Source organism: Amphiprion ocellaris, chromosome 22 (assembly GCF_022539595.1).
Source record: "Amphiprion ocellaris isolate individual 3 ecotype Okinawa chromosome 22, ASM2253959v1, whole genome shotgun sequence".
NCBI classification, from domain to species: domain Eukaryota; kingdom Metazoa; phylum Chordata; class Actinopteri; family Pomacentridae; genus Amphiprion; species Amphiprion ocellaris.
This window is the reverse complement of record NC_072787.1, coordinates 9257959-9266746: the sequence shown is the minus strand read 5'-3', so window position 1 is coordinate 9266746 and position 8788 is coordinate 9257959.

Sequence of the window (8788 nt, the reverse complement as noted above, 5' to 3'; positions counted from 1 at the left end):
TTAGTTTAGTTTTTTGTTTTGTTTAGGTTTTGCTTGTTTAGTGTTTGGTTTGGTTTGGTTTAGTTTAGTTTTTTGTTTGGTTTAGGTTTTGTTAGTTTAGTTTCTGGTTTGGTTTAGTCTAGTTTTTTGTTTAGTTTAGGTTTTGTTAGTTTAGTTTTTGGTTTGGTTTGGTTTGGTTTAGTTAAGTTTAGTTTTTTGTTTGGTTTAGGTTTTGTTAGTTTAGTTTTTGGTTTGGTTTAGTTTAGTTTTTGGTTTGGTTTGGTTTGGTTTAGTTTAGTTTAGCTTTTTGTTTGGTTAAGGTTTTGTTAGTTTAGTTTTTGGTTTGGTTTAGTTCAGTTTTTTGTCTGGTTTAGGTTTTGTTAGTTTAGTTTTCGGTTTGGTTTAGTTTAGTTTTTTGTTTTGTTTAATTTTTGCTAGTTTAGTGTTTGGTTTGGTATGGTTTAGTTTAGTTTAGTTTTTTGTTTGGTTTAGGTTTTGCTAGTTTAGTTTCTGGTTTGGTTTAGTCTAGTTTTTTGTTTAGTTTAGGTTTTGTTAGTTTAGTTTAGTTTTTGGTTTGGTTTGGTTTAGTTCAGTTTAGTTTTTTGTTTGGTTTAGGTTTGTTACATTAGTTTTCGGTTTGGTTTAGTTTAGTTTTTGGTTTGGTTTGGTTTAGTTTAGTTTAGCTTTTTGTTTGGTTACGGTTTTGCTAGTTTAGTTTTTGGTTTGGTTTAGTTTAGTTTTTTGTTTGGTTTAGGTTTTGTTAGTTTAGTTTTTGGTTTGGTTTGGTTTAGTTTAGTTTAATTTAGTTTTTTGTTTGGTTTAGGTTTTGTTAGTTTAGTTTAGTTTTTGGTTTGGTTTGGTTTAGTTCAGTTTAGTTTTTTGTTTGGTTTAGGTTTGTTACATTAGTTTTCGGTTTGGTTTAGTTTAGTTTTTGGTTTGGTTTGGTTTGGTTTAGTTTAGTTTAGCTTTTTGTTTGGTTAAGGTTTTGTTAGTTTAGTTTTTGGTTTGGTTTAGTTTAGTTTTTTGTTTTGTTTAGGTTTTGCTTGTTTAGTGTTTGGTTTGGTTTGGTTTAGTTTAGTTTTTTGTTTGGTTTGGTTTAGTTCAGTTTAGTTTTTTGTTTGGTTTAGGTTTGTTACATTAGTTTTCGGTTTGGTTTAGTTTAGTTTTTGGTTTGGTTTGGTTTGGTTTAGTTTAGTTTAGCTTTTTGTTTGGTTAAGGTTTTGTTAGTTTAGTTTTTGGTTTGGTTTAGTTTAGTTTTTTGTTTTGTTTAGGTTTTGCTTGTTTAGTGTTTGTTTTGGTTTGGTTTAGTTTAGTTTTTTGTTTGGTTTAGGTTTTGTTAGTTTAGTTTCTGGTTTGGTTTAGTCTAGTTTTTTGTTTAGTTTAGGTTTTGTTAGTTTAGTTTTTGGTTTGGTTTGGTTTGGTTTAGTTAAGTTTAGTTTTTTGTTTGGTTTAGGTTTGTTAGTTTAGTTTTTGGTTTGGTTTAGTTTAGTTTTTGGTTTGGTTTGGTTTAGTTTAGTTTAGCTTTTTGTTTGGTTAAGGTTTTGTTAGTTTAGTTTTTGGTTTGGTTTAGTTCAGTTTTTTTGTCTGGTTTAGGTTTTGTTAGTTTAGTTTTCGGTTTGGTTTAGTTTAGTTTTTGGTTTGGTTTGGTTTAGTTTAGTTTAGCTTTTTGTTTGGTTAAGGTTTTGTTAGTTTAGTTTTTGGTTTGGTTTAGTTTAGTTTTGTTTAATTTTTGCTAGTTTAGTGTTTGGTTTGGTTTGGTTTAGTTTAGTTTAGTTTAGTTTTTTGTTTGGTTTAGGTTCTGTTAGTTTAGTTTCTGGTTTGGTTTAGTCTAGTTTTTTGTTTAGTTTAGGTTTTGTTAGTTTAGTTTTTGGTTTGGTTTGGTTGGGTTTAGTTAAGTTTAGTTTTTTGTTTGGTTTAGGTTTTGTTAGTTTAGTTTTTGTTTTGGTTTAGTTTAGTTTTTGGTTTGGTTTAGTTTAGTTTAGCTTTTTGTTTGGTTAAGGTTTTGTTAGTTTAGTTTTTGGTTTGGTTTAGTTTTTTGTTTTGTTTAGGTTTTGCTAGTTTAGTTTTTGGTTTGGTTTGGTTTAGTTTTTTGTTTGGTTTAGGTTTATTTAGTTTAGTTTCTGGTTTGGTTTAGTCTAGTTTTTTGTTTGGTTTAGGTTTTGTTAGTTTAGTTTTTGGTTTGGTTTGGTTTAGTTAAGTTTAGTTTTTTGTTTGGTTTAGGTTTTGTTAGTTTAGTTTTTGGTTTGGTTTAGTTTAGTTTTTTGTTTGGTTTAGGTTTTGCTAGTTTAGTTTTTGGTTTGGTTTGGTTTAGTTTAGTTTTTTGTTTGGTTTAAGTTTTGTTAGTTTAGTTTTTGGTTTGGTTTGGTTTAGTCAAGTTTAGATTTTGTTTGGTTTAGGTTTTGTTAGTTTAGTTTTTGGTTTGGTTTAGTTTAGTTTTTTGTTTGGTTTAGCTTTTGTTAGTTTAGTTTTTGGTTTGGTTTGGTTTAATTTAGTTTAGTTTATTGTTTAGTTTAGGTTTTGTTAGTTTAGTTTAGTTTTTGGTTTGGTTTGGTTTACTTTGGTTTTTTGCTTGGTTTAGGTTTTGTTAGTTTAGTTTAGTTTTTGGTTTGGTTTGATTTGGTTTTTTGTTTCATTTACGTTTTGTTAGTTTAGTTTAGTTTTTGGTTGGGTTTGGTTTGGTTTAGTTTAGTTTAGTTTTGTGTTTGGTTTAGGTTTTTCTTAGTTTAGTTTAGTTTTTGGTTTGGTTTAGTTTATTTATTTATTGTTTGGTTTAGGTTTTGTTAGTTTAGTTTAGTTTTTGGTTTGGTTTAGGCTTCGTTAGTTTAGTTTTTGGTTTGGTTTGGTTTGGGTTGGTTTAGTTTAGTTTCGTCTTTTGTTTGGTTTACGTTTTGTTAGTTTAGTTTTTGGATTGGTTTGGTTTGGTTTGGTTTAGTTTAGTTTTTGGTTTGGTTTGGTTTAGTTTAGTTTAGTTATTTGTTAGTTTGGTTTTGTCAGTTTAGTTTAGCTTTTGGTTTTTCTTTGGTTTAGTTTAGTTTTTTGTTTGGTTTAGGTTTCGTTAGTTCAGTTTTTGGTTTGGTTTGGTTTGGTTTAGTTGTTCGTTAGTTTGGTTTAGCTTAGCTCAGCTTAGCTTTAGGTTAGTTTATGTTAGTTTAGCATAGTGGTTTTGTTTAGTTGTGTTTAGTTGTGCAGTGTTTGGTTTCTTTTTTCGTTCTTCTTTGTGCCAAGTCAGAAAGTTGTTCTAACTTTCGTCAGCAGCTCAGATGGAGAGATCACTTGTGAAGGTCAGTTGTGGTGTCAGTTCCGGTCGCCATCATCCGCTGACCGTGGTCTCTTTGGAACAGGAGCCTCCTCCGAGTCGCTCTCCTCCCTGCTCCTCCTTCCAGCAGAGTCCAGGCCGGCGGATGGCGAAGCTACTGCAAAAGAGCTGCCACAACTGGCCTCATCACAAGAATCATCAACGTTCACAAACTCAGTGTCATCTTCATAGCCATTGTCAGAATCAGAGTCAGAGCTGGAATCAGCAGGAGAAGGTGGAGGAGTAGAGGGAGGAGAACAAGGAGCAGGAGGAGCAGCGGCAAGAAGAGCAGGATCAGCATAGGAGTCAGAAGGAGCAGCAGCGGGACGGTAAAAAGTAGGAGCGGGAGGGTAAAGCGTAGGAGCAGGGGGGTAAAGAGGAGGAGCTGGGGGGTAAAGAGTAGAAGCAGGAGAGTAAAGAGGAGGAGCTGGGGGGTAAAGAGTAGAAGCTGGTGGGTAAAGAGGAGGAGCTGGGGGGTAAAGAGTAGAAGCAGGTGGGTAAAGAGGAGGAGCTGCGGGGTAAAGACTAGAAGCAGGTGGGTAAAGAGGAGGAGCTGGTGGGTAAAGAGGAGGAGCTGGGGGGTAAAGAGTAGAAGCAGGTGGGTAAAGAGGAGGAGCTGCGGGGTAAAGACCAGAAGCAGGTGGGTAAAGAGGAGGAGCAGCGGGGTAAAGACTAGAAGCAGGTGGGTAAAGAGGAGGAGCTACGGGGTAAAGACCAGAAGCAGGTGGGTAAAGAGGAGGAGCTGGGGGGTAAAGAGTAGAAGCAGGGGGGTAAAGAGGAGGAGCTGGGGGGTAAAGAGTAGAAGCAGGGGGGTAAAGAGGAGGAGCTGAGGGGTAAAGAGTAGAAGCAGGGGGGTAAAGACGAGGAGCTGGGGGGTAAAAAGTCGGAGCAGGGGAGTAAAGAGGAGGAGCAGGGGGGTAAAGAGGAGAAGCAGTGGGTGGGCAAAAAGGACAAGCATCTGCAGGACCAACATAAAGAGTGGCAGCAGGGAGAAAATTGGGAGCTGTGGGAGAGAGAGGAGGAGCATCAGGAGCAACAAGAGGAGGGTCATCAGCTGTAATAGAAACAGCATCAAGAGGGAGAGAGGGAGGAGGAAAATGAGAGAGAGGAGAAAGAGAGAGAAGAAGAGGAGAATGAAAGAGAGGAGGTTGAGGGAGAGAGAGAGCAGCAGAGGGAGAGAGAGGAGGGTGAGGGAGAGAGAGAGGAGGGTGAGGGAGAGAGAGAGGAGGAGAGGGAGAGAGAGGAGGGTGAGGAAGAGAGAGAGGAGAGGGAGAGAGAAGAAGAGGAGGGGGAGAGGAAGGAGGAGGAGGAGGAGAAGGAGAGAGAGGAGGGTGAGGGAGAGAGAGAGGAGGAGAGGGAGAGAGAGGAGGGTGAGGAAGAGAGAGAGGAGGGTGAGGGAGAGAGAGAGGAGGGTGAGGGAGAGAGAGAGGAGGAGAGGGACAGAGAGGAGGGTGAGGAAGAGAGAGAGGAGGAGAGGGAGAGAGAAGAAGAGGAGGGGGAGAGGAAGGAGGAGGAGGAGGAGAAGGAGAGAGAGGAGGGTGAGGAACCGGACGGTCCTCGGGAGGTGTCACAGCATCGGGGATGCTGTTGGTGGAGGACCTCCAACGGCCACCTGTGGAGAAAAAGAATATAATTTGTTAAAATCACAATCTGAATTCCCAATAAACAAGCAGGAGGTTTCTGTGGATTGGTCCATGTGTCCATCACAGCAACACTAACACTGGTCTGGATGCAGCACAAACACTTGGCACCAGAGCAACAACGACATATAGCTATATTTCCATCTTTAAAAGTTGCATCAAATATTGTGCAGTTGTCAAACTGTCATTTTTTCCTCATTTAAGCTCTTGTCCAGTTATTAGATTTTACATTCCTTTCAAAAAGTTCCTCAGAGATACGTTTCAGTTGTGAAGGATTCCTGTAACGTACTGGTAGTACAGCACTGGACTGTAATTACTTGAGATGCCACCTCCTCAGACTACTTACTGCGTCTTCAACATGTACATATCTATGGCTGCAGCTCCTAACAGCCGCTTCTGCAATGGAGGCTTTGAACATGGCCCAATCAGATTCCATGTCCTCAACCTCCCCCAAGATGCAGGAGAAACTCTTCGAAAGTGGGAGTTGAAAACCCCACGGACAGGGTCCTGCGGCCACAAGTCTGATGACTCATCTACACAGTTGATCAATGACCTTTGGGCGGAGGTGCTCTGGTACCAGGTACAATTAGGAGCCACCTTATAATGCAGCATGGTGTTTGTTCTGGCCAATCTATGTCTAGCACCAAAGTCCAACAACAAAACACCACTCGGGTTCAGATCAGGCAGGCCGTTACTCTCAGTCACATCCCTCCAGGTTTCTCCATCTCCAGCTAAAAATCTATACTTTTAAATGTGCGAAGGTTGCTGTATGTATGTGTTGTCGGATTTAAGGGATGGAAGCTTAACTAATGCATAACTACACATCAATGTAATGTAATGTAAGCAATCACTGTAAAATGTTAACAGTACAAAACACCACATCTCACATCTAAATTAACCATATACTCTATGTAACACACTGAGTTTCATTGTTGTTTATAGAAAAGAACAGGGATTCTAAAATGTTCAATGTTGTATTTATGTTTACAAAGTATGTGTTATTTTATTTTCTATGGTGTAAGTTTATCTTAGTATGTGTTGTTGAACATGTTATGTATATAAATATTTATATTGCACTTCATTTGGGAAGACTGGTGTAGTTTTGTGAAGTGGCCAGCAGGGGGATCGAGCGGTCTGGGTGAAGAGTGGAGGAGAGAGAAGAGGAGGAAGAAGAAGGAAGCGGAGAGCGGACGTGGGAGACAGCAGAACAAAAGTTAGAGAGAAATGTAAAGCCGACAGTGGTAAGCTTTGTGGTAAAAGTAACAGTTACATGGTGGAGAAGACCTCTGTCCGACTGTCCACCCGACGTCGGCTCGTCAGTTTTTCCCGTCCGTGTGGTTTAAACTGTGTCGTCGAAGTGACGCACGGAACGCCGTGGCTAGCTGGTAGCCTTACTAGCACAGCAAGGACATCCTGGCTACACGTGTGAGCCGCCTTTTGGTTTTTTCTCTTGAGCAGCGAGAGGCGTCAAGCGCAGGAGGACGGACATTGGTGAGGAGCTTTTAACCTGCTGTTGTCTGCTGAGAAGAGCGAAGGACCGGAGTCATTCGGGACTGGTTGTGAGGAGTCGAGGACCGGAGTCTACCCCTGGAATCAAGCCTGAACTGTATTTTTATTTATTTTGCCGGCTTTAGTTTAATTTGATGCTGATAAAGGGCCCCTATGTGTATGTTAATGTGATGTATTGGTTGATTTTCATTTTATTTTATTAAATGTCCACCAAAATCATTTCTAGATAAACGTTTACTATTTTAGTTATTTGAGTATTGTGTCTTTACTTTTAGTTTACAAAGGGGATATAAAACAACATCTTGGTGATCAAGGACCCAGGGCCTTGCTCTTGTATGGTAAAAAAGGAGCAAGTGCTACATCTACAATAAATAAGTTATATTTGTGACACTTTTAAATAAGGAATAAATGTGTGCTTTTGAGGTTCATCTCTGTTACTGTAATGTTGTATATTATAAAATTCTATTGTGTGCACTTGAGATCTTACTGAATTCTAGTTTTAAAATATGAAATAGCAAATAAATACATTTTAAATTTTTACATTATTTAGACACCTGATTGTGTTTCTTTTGAGAAGTCATTAAAAATGTTCATTCCATGTGTCCAACGTGTAATTTTTTTAAATGCAAAATTTGACATTTTCATTACCAAGCAATTTTTGCAGACCAGTTTCTGGCAGATTAAATCACCTATGACCATTCAAGTGTATTTTACAGCAGAGAGGAAATACAGCTCTGATACCTTGCTTACTTTTTGAGCAATGCATGTGTAACATTTTGAAAAAGAAAATCATTTTCATATTTTGTTTCTGAAAATATGTATGTTGTTTCTTCTCACCACAATAACATTTAGTCAGAAGAAGAGTCAATAATTCTGCCACAGTGCATCATATTTCAATTACATTTAAAATACATCTATATTATGATTCAAAGACAGAAACAGGTGGTTTAGGAAAAAAAGGTTTTTTTGTGTGAAAATATCTACCTGAAAATTTGGTTTAAATTAAATGTATAAAAGGTAGTCAAGTTGGGCTTCCCGGACCACACTCCCTGCTGAGGGGACCGGGCCGACAGCATCTTCGGAGGAGGGCACGGGCTTCCGGAGCCAAAACAACCGGCGGGTCGGGAGCTCCGGTTCCCTCCTGCGCTCCCATTCCCCACCCGCCGCGGCCCGCCGCCTTCCCCTCGCCTGCGGACGCAGGAAAGCAGCCCGGCTGCGATGGGCGGGGAGTGTGTGTGTGTGCGCGCGGCGGGCCGGAAACCCAGAAATTATTTTTTCTTTCTGTGCGGCCCGGTACGGGCCGCAGACCGGTGGTTGGGGATCGCTGCTGTAGTGTTGCCTACACACGTAGGCCTACGTCATTGCCCCCCCCCCCCCCCTTATTTTTGAAACTTGTGGAAAAAGTTGTTAGAAGCGCTGCACTGGTTGGCACTAACGCGGTGTTTGCGTTACTTTTTTATTGGGAAATGTTGATTTTACCTTGACTTGGACATACAGCGATGGATGATTGTCACGATGATGCTGTATCATGTTGGTTGTATTCGCGCCTTTTGCTGCAACTTTGCGACGACAGGCTTTGCACGTGGGGTGCCCATCCACTAAAACCTCACCTTTAGCATCTTTTGGATACCCAACGTGATCCCATACTGCTGATTTGAGTCGCTTTTTGGGAGGATGCAAGTCCGGAGGAGCACCCCCGTCAGCCATCCTCAATTTAGCGGTGAGTGAATTCAGTGATGCCGATTAGACAGGAGCGCGCGCACAGGCCAAGGAGCCACTCTCTCTCCACTCTCCACTCAGCGCAGCTCACGCTTCTTGCATTGCACCTCTCGCGAGGCTTTTCTACGGATAATCGTGGTTGTGAAAAATGTGACGAATATCTATTTATAATCGTGGTTATTGTAAAACCGGTTAACCTTGACAACCCTAACCATGTCTGTAATTTTTGATTTTTGGGTTTTTTCTCCCTTGAAAATCAACATTTTCATTCTGGATCCACCTTCACAGGCCGGTTTTAGACAGTTTAAAGCACCTCTGATACTGCACAGATCCCAACACAAGTGTGTCTGACAGCAAGAAGATGAATATATTATTAATTATGAAAAATTAATTAATATCGAAATCAATAATATTTAGTCAGAAGAACAGTCAACAATATTGCCACACTGTATCATATTTCAATTACAATTAAAATACACCTAATTTACTATGCAAAGATGAAAACTGGTGGTTCAGGAACTTTTTGTTGGAAAATATTGGCATGCATTTTTAAACGTTTTGTTTAAATTTAACTGCATTTTAAATTATTGAGCGAAGATGAAAACAGGTGGCTCAGGATTGGTATTTTGTTAGGTTTTTGGTGAAA